Here is a 15,106-nt window from a genome sequence, read left to right on the forward strand (position 1 = left end):
GGTCAATTTCACAGTCATAGGATTTTTAAAAAATCATAAATTTCTTGATTTCTGCTTCTTAAATCTGAAATTTCATGGTGTTGTAATTGTAGGCATCCTGACCCAAAAAGGAGTGGTGGGTGTGGGGGAGTTTTCGCATGCTTATTTTGGTGGGGGGGGGGGGGAGGGGAAGTGGGGAGGGTTGCAGTACTGTTGTCCTTACTTCTGCGCTGCTGGTGGTGGTGGTGATGCCTTCAGAGCTGGGCAGTTGGAGAGCAGCGTCTGCTTGCTGGGAGCCCAGCTCTGAAAGCAGAGCCCCTGCCAGCAGCAGCACAGAAATAAGGGTGGCATGGTATGGTATTGCCAGCCTTACTTCTGCACTGCTGCTGGCAGGGTGTTGCCTTCCGAGCTGGGCACCTGGCCACAGCCACCACTCTCTGGTCACCCAGCTCTCAAGGCAGTGCAGAAGTAAGGGTGGCAATACCACGACCCCCCCTAAAATAACCTTGCAACCCCCTTGCAACTCTCTTTTGGGTCAGGGCCCCCAATTTGAGAAACGCTGGTCTTCCCTGTGAAATCTGTATTGTATAAGGTAAAAGCACACAAAAGACCAGATTTCACGGTCCATGACACATTTTTCATGGCCAGGAATTTGGTAGGGCCCTACCCATGTTGTAAGGCAATATTTGAGCACTTGTATTGTGAACCTCTGAACTGTGTAAATCCCCAGACAGGAGAGAGACATCAATTAGTGTAAGGTGCTGATCTTCAACACAAGGGTGTTACAGCCTCCCCAAAAGGAAAAGTCCATTGATGGGATGTTGAGACTGGAATTTCCCTGTGTACCATCAACAAAAGCATAAAAGACTTTTACTGTTCTGCCGTTCTCCCTGTGAAGAAGAGTCAATCAAGTGGACTCCTTCCATCAGCTAAGTTTGCAACTCAGAGGATAGGGCAGGAGCAGAATAAAAACCCCAAACAAAAGGAACTTGGGATCTCTATGCAGCTTGGACTTGGGAGGGTGTGGGGAGGTGTTTCTAAGCATAAGCAAGAGATCTCCAGCTGCTTAACCTGGGTTAGCCCTAACCAACATATAGAGTTTGCTTATTACAGAAGCTTCTATTACCTGATGAAATTTAAGACTGTAACTCATTTGTGTATCTATGTTTACATGCTTTATCCTTGTAAATAACTCTTTAATTTCCTTTTCCTATTTTAATAAATCTGTATATAGTTTATTGTAAGATTGGCTCCAAATAATGTTTTTGGTGGGAGATCTAACGTGCAACTGACCTGGGGTAAGTAACTGGTCCTTTGGGACTGAGAGTAGCTTGAATACTACTGTGATTCTTGGTGTAAGAGACCATCTATCACAGAGGTAGGCTCACTTAGGTGGCAAGAGAGATCAGAGTACCCAAGGGGACTGTCTGTGACTCCATGAGGAGGCTGTTAAAGTACCTGAGGGGTTTCCACTTGACACTTGGTTGCTGAAATCTAAGGGTAGAACTCACAACTGATTTGGAGTTTGTGCCCAGGTTCCTAAAACTCTGCCCTGAGGTTGGTACCACGCTCTTGAGTCACTGCAGGCAGCATTACACGCACTATGCACCCAGACTTAGACTCTAAATACTGAGGCTAATGTACTAACTAGGAGCAGATCTCATTGTGCTTGGAGGCTGGGAATGTGAATCCCAGTGCTGTTACTCTGGGTTGTGTAGCTAGCTGCATTCACTCACTGGTTCTGGTTTCCTGTGTCAGAGATCCCACAGTTCTTGGAAACTAGGAGCGTGAATCTTGGTGCTTATGCCACAAAGCATGGATCCCACTGAGCCAAGGGACTGGCAATATGCCTCTCAGAACTAATGCCCTGGGCAGTCTGCTGCACTCACAGGCTGGAAGCATGCATTCCTGTGTTAGTAGGCTGAACCCGAGATGATGCTCCACTTGGATGCTGTGTATATGACTCCCACTGCTAGTGTCCTGAACTGCAGATCCTGTTGCATTCAGTTGGAATTCAAAAACTCATTATTGACAACTGTTGATCCATGCCAATGCCTCTCATAGGTAGGAGCCAAGAACACTCAATTCTTTCTGCCATCCTATTCAATATAAAACTGTAGAGAGAACTAGGGAGACTGCAAGGGCTGAGGTGCCAGCAATAAGCAGATAATAGCCAACTCTGCATCAGCTGTTATCTGCACTGTCCAACTGCTGGAAGTTGAAGTGAGACAAATTTAAATAAGGTGCAAATTTTTAACAATAAGGATCCCATGATAGAACAATTTACCTCGGACTGTGGTGGATTGTCTTTAAATGGATATATTTCTAAAAGATATGCTGTAGCTCATCCAGAAGTTATGGGCTTGATGAAGGAAATAAAATTGATGAAATTCTATGGTCTGTGCTATACAGGAGGTCAGATGAGATGATCACAATGGTCCCTTGAGGCCTTGGAAACTATAAATCTCACAGTTTTCTTGATGTCTTGCAGTGAACAACATCTAAATAATGAGCAACTGGCTAAAGCTGAATACGTACAAGACAGGTCATACTAGTGGGAAGAAGGTAGCCAGGGACGATCTAAAGATTGCACCTAATTCTATCTGACTTGGCTCTGGCCATAGTGATCTGTATATTTGTAACATCTAAATAAGACTTTTGCAATACTCTATATAGGAATGAAGCACTTTACCTTCAGAGCGCTTTGGCTAATTCAGAATGCATCAGCCTGTTTGTTCAGCAACATATTTTTCTGGAATGCATCACCCTGCACCCCACGCAGGGCCCCCATTGAACACAGAGCCAATTCAGGGTCTCCATCCTGATATTCAAAGCCCTCCATGGGACTGACCCCAGTGACATGAGCACTCAATCACCTCTCCCTCTGCGATGATGGCCTCACATGACAAATACCTTCCACTGGAATAATGAAATTGTCAACCTGGGGGAAGGGGGTGGCTCATGATTATGAGGAACAGAACATTCATAGGAGCTGGGCCAAGACTATGGACCTCACTACCAGATAAAACAACATTCCCCATTAACTCCACCTCATTGAGAGCTAAAGGCAAACTCCCTCTTTGCTCAGCCTAACCCACACCAAATTCCTACTCTTTATGATAATTTAAAAAGCCGAAACAAGACTGAGCATGACCCACTCACCACTCGGCAAGGAAGAGAGTGAAATCATGTCTGTCACTGAGAAGTGTTCACATACTGTGGTGGCAGCCATCTGTATAAGAACCTGGATAGACTGGGGTCTGGGACTGTGAATCCCAGTGGCAGTGTTTAGCAGCAGACTCCACTAAGCCTGGGCATTGTGAATCTCAGGGCTAATGTGCCAGGGTGCCAATCCCACCATACGTGAGCAGTAGGAGCGCAAATCCTGGTGCTAGTGGCTCAAGGTATGACTTGCTCTGGTTTTTAGGGCAGGAAGTGTGAATCCCAGCGTTAGAGAACTGGGGCAGGAAGCATTTGCCCTAAGGTGTGGATTCTGCTGCACTTGGGTGGGGTTAGGAGGCTGGGAGTGTGAATTGCAAATGCTAGTGTCCTGGGGATGTTGAAATCATGGTACTAATTCACTTGGGCTAACCCATTGTCACTGTGCTCGGGGCTGGGAAATGGGATCCCACATCCTGTGGGATGTAGCTGTGTTTGGATGCTGAGAATTTGAATCCAGGGTAATGAATGTCTGTGGATGCTGTGCTGGCTGAAATTGTGAATCCTGTGCTAATACCCCACCCTGTTGGTCCCATGGTGCTGAGGTGCTGGGAGTGTTAACCCAATGTTAATGCACTGGGGTGAGGATCCTGAAGTGTTCGGTGACTGGCAATGGGAATCCCAATGCAAGTGTCCTAGGGCATAGATCCCAGTGTGCTCAGATACTGGGCACGTGAATCCCAGGTCCCCACTGTCTGGGGGAACGATTCCGGGTGTGCCTTTCGGGGATGGATTTCCTTGTGCTTCGGCCCAGAGGTGTGAAGTCAGTGCTTGTACACTGGGCGTAGATCTGCATTTGGGAACTGCGAGTGTGACCCCCTGTGGTAGCGCTCTGCGGGTGCGGATTCCGGGCACCCAGGGGCCGTGTTGTGAGGATTCCCCCGCATGTGTAACAAGTATGTTGATTCTCTGCCTCTCCAATTTCCCTCACAGTCCCCTAAGTCCAAATCCTCGGCTCTCCAGTCTCCCCTGCACGCTTCCTCCAGCGCCAGCTCCAGCACAACAGGTCTCCTGGGGCCGCAGGGCTGGGAGTATTGGACAGGGCGAGAGGCATCCGCCCCGGAGCCAGGTGAGGGGTGCTCGCGGAAGACAGCTGCGGCTCGAGGCGGGGAGCGGCCAGGGACCCCGAGAGGCCAGGCGGGCAGGGGAGGAAGGACGTGGGGAAGGATGCGCCCCCCTCCCCAGCCCCGCCCATCCAGCCGCATCCCCGGGACCGTCCGCGGCGCCCGGAGGCAGGGAACAAACTCACCTTGCGGGCAGACGCCCGAGGGCCAGCCGGAGCGGGGGAGCCCGGGGCTGGGGGCGCCCGGCTAAGTCGGCTGCGGCCGGTGCCTCGCATGGCCGGGCGGGCGGCTCGGCGGGGCTGAGCCCTGGCTGCAGGAGACCGAGAGACTGTCTTGAAATAAACAGCTGCCGAGGGCTGGGCCAGCTCCGTCCTGCCTCTGTCTCTCCTCCCTGGCTGCCTTTAACCCCCTGGCTGCCGGCTCGCCCGCCGAGCAGACGCAGCCCCGGCTGGCTGTGCAGGCAGAGCTGGGGGCGGGTAGCCTGAGGCGGGAGAGCCGAGGCTGGGGCCCCGCGGACAGCCCAGAGCTTCAGAGCGACTGGAGCCTTAACCCCGCCTGAGAGCCTCGGTCCTGCCTCTGCCCGCCGCCGCCCAGCCCCGGAGCTCTCCCTTTCCCGCCCCGCAGCGCTCCCCCCCAGCCCCTGCTCCGGGGCCAGCCGCCAGTGCCCCCGAGCCCCCGCCGCTGAGCCTCCCCTCTCCTCCGCACACCCCATCCACCCCCCGCCTTGTGCCCCCCAACAGACCTGGCCCCCAGCAGCTGAGCCCTCCTGCTCCCTGCAGCAAGACCCGTCCCCTCCCCTCCCCTCCCCGCCCCCGGCTCAGTCTGTCTGTCTGTCTGTTTCCCCCGCTCATCTGCCTGCTTATTGTTAGGATCTTAACGGGAAGCGATTACGTTGCTATGGAGAGAGGTGTCTCCAAGGGACCCGTCACTTCTGGCTTGAGCGCTACCCAGTGAAGTCAGACGCCAGAAAGGTCTGTCCTTGGGAGGAGTGATGCAGAACACCCCCCTTGGAAAGCCCCTCTCCACAATCTTCCCGCTAGACTCACTTCTTCCTCAAACTCCCTCCCCATCACCCCTGCCCCCTCGAGCCCCCTCCCCCATAAACCTTCCAAAATCTCCTCCCCCTTCCCAATCCTGTAACCTCACCTGTGTAATCTCCTCTCTCCCAGAAGACCCCCAACACCCACGCAGAATATCCCACCTCCAGGATATTCCCCTTCTCTGGAATCTTCTGATCCTTGTCTCACGCAGAAATTACCCAGTGATTACCCTCCCAAGAGTCACCCCTGGAACCCTCCCCTTTCCCCAAAATCGCCTCTAAAACCCTGGATCCCCCCTCTATGCAGCAGTCCTTCTTTTGAGACCCCCCCCCACCCAACACTCAGCATAGTGCCCCACCAGAACAGGACTGCCCCTTTCCCATACCCTCTTCCTCTACCAGACGCCCACTTCAGATCTCTCCTGATGCCACTGGGATCTCCATCTCTCTAATATCCCCACTAGACTCCCCTTGCCCCAAACTTCAGATCTTCAGAATTTATTTGTGATCCTCTAGATCAAACTTAGGCAACTGTTGTTATCCTTCTAAAGTAGTGAACTGAACTGTTTGCATGCCTGGGGGAGTTTGTGCATGGCAGGGTGTCTGGGTGACAGATGTACTGTGTGTCAGTGTATGTGTTTGGGGGAGCACATCAGTGTCCACGCTCTGTGTGTCAATGTATTTGGATGTGTTGCTGTGTGTATTTGGGGATGTCTGTGGAAATGTTTACGTTTCAGTGTATGAGAATGTGTTTGTGTGTGCCAATTTAATCGTACTTTAAATACTTTGTTGGCATGACAAGCTATACAAGTGTTGCCAAAATGTATTGAGACAGGTGTCCATCAGAGGGGAGTATGATTTGCCTAGAAAAGGACTTCACCCTGTGTTTGGTGTTTGATTCCCTATGTCCATTTGTTATTTGGATCCATTCCTGGCTGTTTCTGAATGGGAATAGCTGTGCTTGTTTTGAGTAAATCTCTGAGTGTGTGTTTGAGGCTAGAGGGGTTAGGGGTGTGTGTCTGAGGGGTTGCGGATGGGGTCAACATGCAAATATTCCCTTCACCACAAACTATTAAACACAATGCATAGTCTAAATCCAGAGGGGAGCAACTGTGCAACCAACAGTTGACAGAGGAGAGACAGAAAGACATTTTCCATTCCAGACTCTGAAATATGAGGGAACAAGAAAGCCATTTCCTCAAATTCTCATCTCCCAATGGATGAGGAAAGACTGTTCCTGACCTTGGGAGAGAGACAGAAAAGGTATATACTATATAGCAACCTGCCATTGCATTAGGAATGGACATTGATGACAAATGGACACACAGGATCAAACCTCAAGAACCGTGTGAAGCCTGGAATAGACTATACCCACCTTTAACAGATATATGAGGAGACTGTGTCTATTACACTTTGTCAACACTTCTATAGATTGTCATGCCAATAAATCATAGTCAGTTGTTTGAGGGTGTCCGTATGTCTATTTCATGTGTGTATATGTGGTCAGTTACAGCTCACTTCATCCCATCACGAAAGCTTATGCTCAAATAAATTGGTTAGTCTCTAAGGTGCCACAAGTACTCCTTTTCTTTTTGCAAATACAGACTAACATGGCTGTTACTCTGAAATATGTGGTCAGTGTGTGCTTCTTGTGTGTGTTTTCACATGCCTGTCTAGGAGAGTCAGTGTGTGTTTCTTGTGTCTAGAGAATCAGTTGAGTGTATGTGTGTCTGGGGGCATCAGCATGCATGTGTGGTTGTGCGTGAGGTTGATGGTGAGATCTTGTGTGTGTGGAGGGATGTCAGTGTGTATGTTGTGGTGGGGAGGTCAGGATTTGTGTTTGCATTGGGAGAATTTTAGCGTGTGTGTATCTGGAGAGAGGTCTATGTATGTGTGCCTCAGAACCCCTCACCTCTCCTCCCTCCCCATGATTTTATGTGGGGGTATTATCCAGCCTGCTCTCCCATTCTCCAGCCTTTTCACCTCTAGCCCTCCTGGGACTTGTGCAAATGATTTGTAGAAACCTCACTCTGCTAATCCTCACCACACTCACTTTATGCAGCCAGCGATATATAGAGGACCAGGGACACCCCACTGTGGGTGGGGTACATGGTGCCACCACTTCTCCCAAAATCAGACATCTTAATCCTGTGCATGTTAGCATGCAGTCTTCTCCTGGCTTTCTCCCTCTCTCCCACTCCCTCCTTCCCTTTTCCTGACCTACGAGTTAACTAAGGGGTATGAGCCTCCAGAAGGGGCTAAACTAGCCACTCAGGCTCCTGCTGACCTTTTCAAATTCTGGTGAATGCATTTATTATAATTGGGAAGCACAAAAGAGAGGAGAAAATTCAATCAGGAAAAAGGTCAGTTAAAGGGCGAAGATCCAAATGATGCAAAGCCTGAAAATCTCCCCAAGAGCAAAAACACAGGAGGAAGAAGTCAGAGAAATGGGAGATACAGAGCAAGTCGTCCCCCCCCCCCCCCCTCCCCCCCCCCACACACATGCCTGAGGTGAAGATAATGCAAGGGTGTTAAGAAAAGGAGAGAGATAGACAGATGAAGGGGGTAGGCGGAAAGGACGGGAGGGTGCTAGGCTGATATCTGGGTGAGATTAGCCTGAAGGGGTTATGACGAATTTAGGGGATGGGCACTGGGGCATTGGTTAAGGGACCTTTTATTTTAAAGGGGTAGGATGGGCAGGTCACAGTGAGGTTAGGGAGTGCTTTGGGTGAGGGGGTTGTGGTGTGATTAGGGTGAGAAGGTTATAGTGACAATGGAGTAAGGGATTAGGGTGAGATTGGTGAAGAGGCTTGTTACTGTAAAGTTTGGATGAAGGGGTTGGGATGAGGTATTAAGGACTAAGGGTTTAGAGGAGGCAGATAGGGTGACATTATACACAGGGTATTATTTGGAAGGGGTTAAACTTAGGGTAGTGTAAAGGTTAAAGGATCAGAGTGAGCTTAAGGTATTGATTAGGGTGATAGTGGTACTGTGAGGTCAGGCTCATGCCTTATCTGTTATGGCAATTATATATCCTAACCACTCCCTCCCCCCTCCCAATAAAAACACAAACCAAAACCAAAACCCTAGCAGTGATATAGACACATTTCTAGCTGGAGATGGTAAAACTGTTAATAATGATGCAGAAAATGCAGAAGTGTTAATAAATACTTCTAAATCTATTTTGTATTTGGAAAGGAGCAGGATGATGTACTCATATCAATTGAGGAATAGATTAACTGCTTTCCAGTCCATTAGTAACTAAGGAGGATGTTAAACAGCATCTACCAGGGATAAACATTTTAAAATTAGCACCCAGATAACTTGCACCCAAGAGTCCTAAAAGAGTTAGCTGAGGAGATCTCTGGCCCGCTGATGTTAATGTTTGATAAATAATACTGGCAAAATTCCATATGACTGGAACAGTGCTAATGTTGTGCCAGTACTCAGGAAGGGCAAGCAAGATGACCTGAATAAGCAAAGGCTAGTTAGCCTGACATCAATCCTGGATAAAATAATGGAAAATCTGGTACAGGATTCAACTGATAAAAAATGAAAAGATAGGAATATAATGAATGCCAGTCAACATGGTTTATGAAGAATAGGTCTTATCAAACTAACCTGATTTCAGTGTTTGATAAGATTATAGGTTTGGTTGACAAAGGTAACTGTGTAGATGTAATAGACTTGGAGTTTTGTAAGGTGTTTGACTTAGTATTTCATGACATTCTGGTTAAAAAATTGGCACTATACACTATATTCATAGATTCCAAGGCGAGAAGGGATGATTGTGATCAGCTCATCCAGGGCTGGGCAAACTTTTTGGCCCGAGGGCCCACATTCTGGGTGGGAAATTGCATGCAGGGCCATGAATGTAGGGCAGGGCAGGGGTTGGGGTGCGGGAGGGAGTGTGGGGTGTTGGGGGGGTGCAATGTGCAGGAAGGGGCTCAGGGAAAGGGGTTGGGGCAGAGGAGGGGTGTGGAGTGTACGCGGGGGCTCAGGGAAGGGGGTTGGGGTGCAGAATGGGAGTGCGGGAGGGAGCTAAGGACTCGGGTGCACGGAGGAGTGCATGGGGGGCTCAAGGCAGAGGGTTGGGGTGCAGGGAGGGGTGTGTGAGGGGGCTCAGGGCAGGGGGTTGGGGTACAGGCAGGAGTGCGAGGTGAAGCCGGGGGCTCAGGGCAGGGAGTTGGGGTGCAGGGTACACAAGGGGTTTGAGGTGCAGGTGCCAGCTTACCTGGAGCGGCTCCAGGGTGTCAGCGGCACGCACCGGGGCCAGGGCAGGCTCCCTGCTTGCCCTGGCCCCAGGCCACTCTGAGAATCAGCCAGCACCACGTCCCTGCGGCCCCTGGGGGAGGGGGAGCAGAGGGCTCCGCACGCTGCCCTCGCCTGTGGGTACCTCCCGCGAACCTCCCATTGGCCACGGTACCCTGTTCCCGGCCAATGGGAGTTGCAGGGGGCGGTGCCTGCAGGCAAGGGCAGCGCACAGAGCCCTCTGGCCCCCTCCTCCAGGGGCCACAGGGACATGGTGCCAGCTGCTTCTGGGAGTGGCGCGGGCCCCACAACGCCATGCGGGTGGCAATTCCCATGGGCCGGATCCAAAGCCCTGACGGCCTGGATCCAGCTCAGGGGTCATAATTTGCCCACCCCTGATCTAGTCTGACCTCCTGTAGAACACAGCCCATAGAACTTCCCCAAAATAATTCCTAGAGCAGATCTTTTAGACAAACAACCAATCTTGAATAAAAATTGTTAGGGATGAAGAATCCACATGATTCTTGATAAGTTGTTTCAATGGTTGGTCTAACTGTTAAAATTTTACTCCTTATTTCTATTCTGAATTTTTCTAGCTTCAGCTTCTAGCCATCATCATGTTATACCTGTCTCTTCTAGATTGAAGAGCCTATTGTTAAAGATTTGTTCCCCATGTAGGTGCTTATAGACTGTAATCAAGTCACCCTTTAACCATTTCTTTGTTAAGCTAACTAGATTGAACTCCTTGAGTCTATCATTAGAAGGCATGTTTTCTAATCCTTTAATCATTTTTGTGGCTCTTCTCTGCACCCTCTCTTATCAACATCCTTCTTGAATTGTGGACATCAGAATTGGACACAGTATTCCAGCAGCAGTTGCACCAGTGCCAAATAAAGAGGTAAAATAACGTCTCTACTCCTACTCAGGATTCCTCTGTTTATGAACCCCAAGAGCACATTAATCCTTTTGGACAGCGTCACCCTGGCAGCTCATGTTCAGCTAATTATCCACCATGACCCTGAGGTCTTTTTCAGAGTCACTACTTCCCAGGATAGAGTCCCCTATCATATAAGTATGGCCTACATTCTTTGTTCCTAGATGTATACATTTACATTTAGCCATATTAAAACACATATTGTTTGCTTGCCCCCAGTTTACCAAGTCATCCAGATCACTCTGTATCAGTGACTTGTCACTTCATTACTTACCATTCCCCCAAAAGTAGCGGCAATGGGGATTCATCATCAAATGGGAGTGTCTCTAGTGTTGTTCTGCATGGAGCAGTACTAAATGCACAACTATTCAACATTTTCATCAATGATCTGGAAGTAAATATTCAATCGCTCTTGATAAACTTTGCATGTGATACAAAGATTAGCAGAGGGGTGAACAGTGATGAGACCAGGGCAGTCATAAAGAGTGATCTGGATTGGTTGGTAAACTGGGCCCATTCAAACAATATGTGTTTTAATACAGGCAAATGCAAAGTTATATATCGAGGAAAAAGGAATGCTGGGCTACACCTAAAGAATGAGGGACTGTATCCTGGTAAGCACTGACTCTGAAAAGGATTTAGGGGTCATACTGGGTAAACAATATGAACTCCCACTGTGGCGAAAAGGATGACTGTGATCCTTGGATGTATAAACAGGGGTGTAGAAACAGGAAGCTGATTTTACAGCTGATTACAGCACTGATGGGACCAATATCTGAATTCTGCATCCAGTTCTAGTGTCCACATCTTTAAAAGGATGTTGGAAAATTGGAGAATGTGCAGAGGAGAGCCACACAAATTATTTGAAAACTGGAACAAATTCCTTACAGTGAGAGACTTAAAGAGCTCCATCTGTTTAGCTGATCTAAAAGAAGACTGAGAGATGACTTGATTACAATGTATAAGTACCTTCATGGGAGAAAATACTGGGTACTAAAGGGATCTTCAATATACAGAGAAAGACATAACAAGAACCAATGGCTGGAAGCTGAAGCCAGACAAATTCAAATTAGAAATAAGGCACACATGTTTAACAATGAGGGTGGAACAACTACTAAGGGAAGTGGTGGATTTTCTATCTCTTGGAGTATTCATATCAGGAGTGGATGCCTGCATGGAAGATATGCTTTAGTAATATACAAATTATTGGGCTTAACACAGGGGCAACTAGCTGAAATTCGATAGCCTATGATATAAAGGAGGTCAGAATGAATGATCATAATGGTCTTCTCTGGCCTTAAAATGTATGAATCTATGAATACTTCCATGCTTGAATACAATTGTGAAGAATTACATGATACTGTGACCAGTCAGTATGGAGCAAGGCAAATCATGATGAATACCATGCCAGCTATCTCATTTCTTCACAACTGCATTCAAACAGAGTAACACGTTGTAATAATATAGATACGCCCTAATGGGTTTAGCATAAGACAGGATGAAGTTAGGGGGAGGGGGAGTGGGGTTTCCTGGGTGGGGGGCTATGGTTAGGGCACAGTGAGGGGATGGGTTTTAGAGCTAGGGCTGGAAGCATTTGTCAGCCCCCAGCATTCAAAAATCATGAGTCAGGACCCAAAATAATGAGATTGGCCTAGAATATGACCTATAATATGAGCGATTTTTTAAAATAATAAATTTTGGATTCCTTTTCTTTGCCTTCCAGTTTTAGATTACACTGGAATCATATTTCCAGCTTTCCTCAGTAGCCATGAGGGTAGAAACTTACTTTTTCAGAAAATGAAAGCTGAATTTCTCACCGCTCCAGGAGCTGGGGCTTTAAGAAAAACACCAAATATCACAAAACTTGACCACACTAGATTAGGGCCTAAAGGTAGAGGAAGGCTATGCTTTACTGTGCTATGGTGAGGTTATGGGAGAGTTTTTGTGAGAGATTAGAATGAGTGTTTTTGGGGAGACAGTGGGAACCTCAGCTCGAGGGCATCTCAGAGTCTGGATTACACAGGAGACTTCCACAGGCCTTATCCTTGTTTTAGGCCCACAGCTGCATGAAATCGAAGCAGAAAGGCAGCAGTACAATATAGCAGATGAGATGGGTGAGGGGTAGAGATGCAGAGCTAGGATAGAGACAGGATCACGTAGCTAGGATGATGGAGCTTCCTGGCTTTATCTGACTAATAATGAAAGGCAGCAAGCATATCAGAGAGTGTGAGAGAAACGGATCAATAGAGAGATAAAACCTGAGATGGAAGGAGCAGGAGATGGGGTAGGGGAGAGAGTTATAAAATGCTGCAAATCCTACATTCTATACCCGCTATGTATTCACTTTGTGTTGGTGGAAGGGACTGCACAAGATGTAAAGCAATGGTGAATTAGGCCCAAATACAGAAACAGAGATAAGAGACAGAGATCTTTTGTTAATTCTGCCTTGTAATCTGACCACTGACAGCTCTCCCCATCCCTTTCTGTCTTCCTAGAAACCCTGTTCCCTCTATATTCCACACTACTGTGGGGAGAGTGTCAGGAAACTGTTAACTCCAGTACCACAGATTCACAGCCTTTCCCCAATAAACTGGCCCAGCATGAGTCCAGTGTGATGGTCAAAAGAGCCTCACCCACTTGCCTTGTCTACATTAGGAGTTTACAGTGAGATAGCTATGTCCATTAGCTTGTTCATTGTAAAAACACACCTTTTTTCTATCACAGACATGGCCTAGTGAAGATATACCCTTAACTGGGCTTTCTAATCATGTTAAGTTTCAGAGTAGCAGCCGTGTTATTCTGTATTCGCAAAAAGAAAAGGAGTCCTAGTGGCACCTTAGAGACTAACCAATTTATTTGAGCGTAAGCTTTCATGAGCTACTGCTCACTTCACCGGATGCAACATGTTAATCATGTTAAGCTAACTCAATTGAGCTAACACAATAGAAACACACTATTTTTGCCCATATCCTAAATTAAACTGCAAATATTTTTGTCCTTGAAACGTACATTTTGTAGAGTGTCCAGATTAGCCCTTACAAATGTGTTAATTACCTCAATATAACTGGCAATCAATTAATTTGATGTAAAAATCTAGTGTAGGCATTCCCTGGGGGTGAGGAGCTCCAAGTGAGTTCCGTTCCCACCTGTGGGCAGGGTGTATCATAATATATATATATGATATATATATATCACAATCCTTCTTCAAAAGGAGGTATTTTGTAAAGAAAACAACTACAGACACAAACGGGCTTGTATATTAATTTGAGTCCCAACTTTGTCTCCCTTATTTACCAGAGCTGCTCCCTTTCTGGAACTGTACACAGCACACAGAGACATCTAGTGGCTGAATAATATACTGCAAGTAAATATATTTTACTATAGGGAGTAGGATCTAGTGAGCGAGATCAGAGGGAACTTGGGCCTTTCAACATTAGAAAGTTGTACCAATTTAACTACGTACCAGTATTGCTAAAGTTGTACAAGCCCTTTACTGTGCATGCAGTTACATTAGGCTGTGTCTACATTGCCACTTTCAGCGCTAAAACTTTAGTCGTTCAGGGGTGTGAAAAAACACCCCCCAAGCGACAAAGTTTTAGTGCTGAAAAGCACCAGTATAGACAGTGATTTGTTCGGCGTGAGGGTTTTTTTATCACAGGAGAGCTGTCCCCCAGCGATAAAGCGTGTCTACACTCCCCACGTCATAGCGCTGCCTTGCTGTAATGAGGGCAGTGTAGACATACCCTTAGTATAGAGTTGCTTTATACTATACAAAAAGGGAAATAACTATTACAGATATAAATCATCTTTATACCAGTGTAACTGTGTTCACACTATGGCTTTTATAAACCAAACCTAAACCTAAATAGTTATACCTATGACTGGGAGCCAGTAATGTGTTCCTGATGTTATGAGAGGGATAGCTCAGTGGTTTGAGCATTGGCCTGCTAAACCCAGGGTTGCAAGTTCAATCCTTGAAGAGGCCATTTAGGGATCTGGGGGCAAAAATTGGGGATTGGTCCTGCTTTGAGCAGGGGGTTGAACTAGATGATCTTCTGAGGTCCTTTCCAATCCTGGTATTCTACAATTCTATGACCTTGTGGATGGAGGGGTCTAACCGTTACAAATGTAGCCTCCCAACAGGAGTTTTAGGGGCAAACAACTTAATTAGTTTAAGAGAGAGATGGACAAATTAAGAATGTGATCATATGATGGCGTTGCTTGTAATGGGGGGAGGGAAGGAGTCTCAACAGCCCTGGGGCTCACGTCTGGTTTCTCTCTTATCGCCCTAAAACTCCTGCTTCAGAATTTTAACTGGCTGCTGGCAGGGTCAGGAAGAGATTCCCCCTCCCTCATGTTTTCTGGGAGGGATTTTTTTTTAATCTCCTTCTTCCAAAGCATCAGGGATAGTCATGGCTAAGATGGGACATTTGCCAGGTGGTCAGGGCCTTTGAGTGGTACCAAGCATTCTCTCTCTCAAATGCTTGATTCCCTGGTTCTTCCTCACATGCTCAGGGTCTAAATGATCATCATATTGTGGGGTCAGGTGTTACCCGCACAAAATTCTCTGTTACACACACTCTAGGGCACCCACCTTTACCCTTCCGTGGTCTCAAGGCA

General features: G+C 47.4%; 1 protein-coding gene across 9 annotated transcripts in view; it reads right to left on the reverse strand.

The window, feature by feature from the left end:
- Nucleotides 1-15,106, reverse strand: part of LOC102946326 (PILR alpha associated neural protein) — a 29,477-nt gene that overhangs the window by 12,574 nt on the left and 1,797 nt on the right. For 6 of the 9 annotated variants that reach the window (XM_043539464.1, XM_043539400.1, XM_037910789.2 and 3 more), the window contains one exon: nucleotides 4,448-4,572. The exons of 1 other annotated variant lie outside the window; for it this stretch is intronic. The gene's annotated coding sequence lies outside the window, so the exon portion shown is untranslated. Of the gene's footprint in view, nucleotides 1-2,671; nucleotides 3,039-4,447; nucleotides 4,836-15,106 lie in introns of those variants that run through there. 2 more of the 9 variants (XM_043539079.1, XM_043539327.1) reach the window with 2 other exon arrangements.

Source organism: Chelonia mydas, chromosome 1, assembly GCF_015237465.2.
Source record: "Chelonia mydas isolate rCheMyd1 chromosome 1, rCheMyd1.pri.v2, whole genome shotgun sequence".
In the NCBI taxonomy this organism is placed as follows: domain Eukaryota; kingdom Metazoa; phylum Chordata; order Testudines; family Cheloniidae; genus Chelonia; species Chelonia mydas.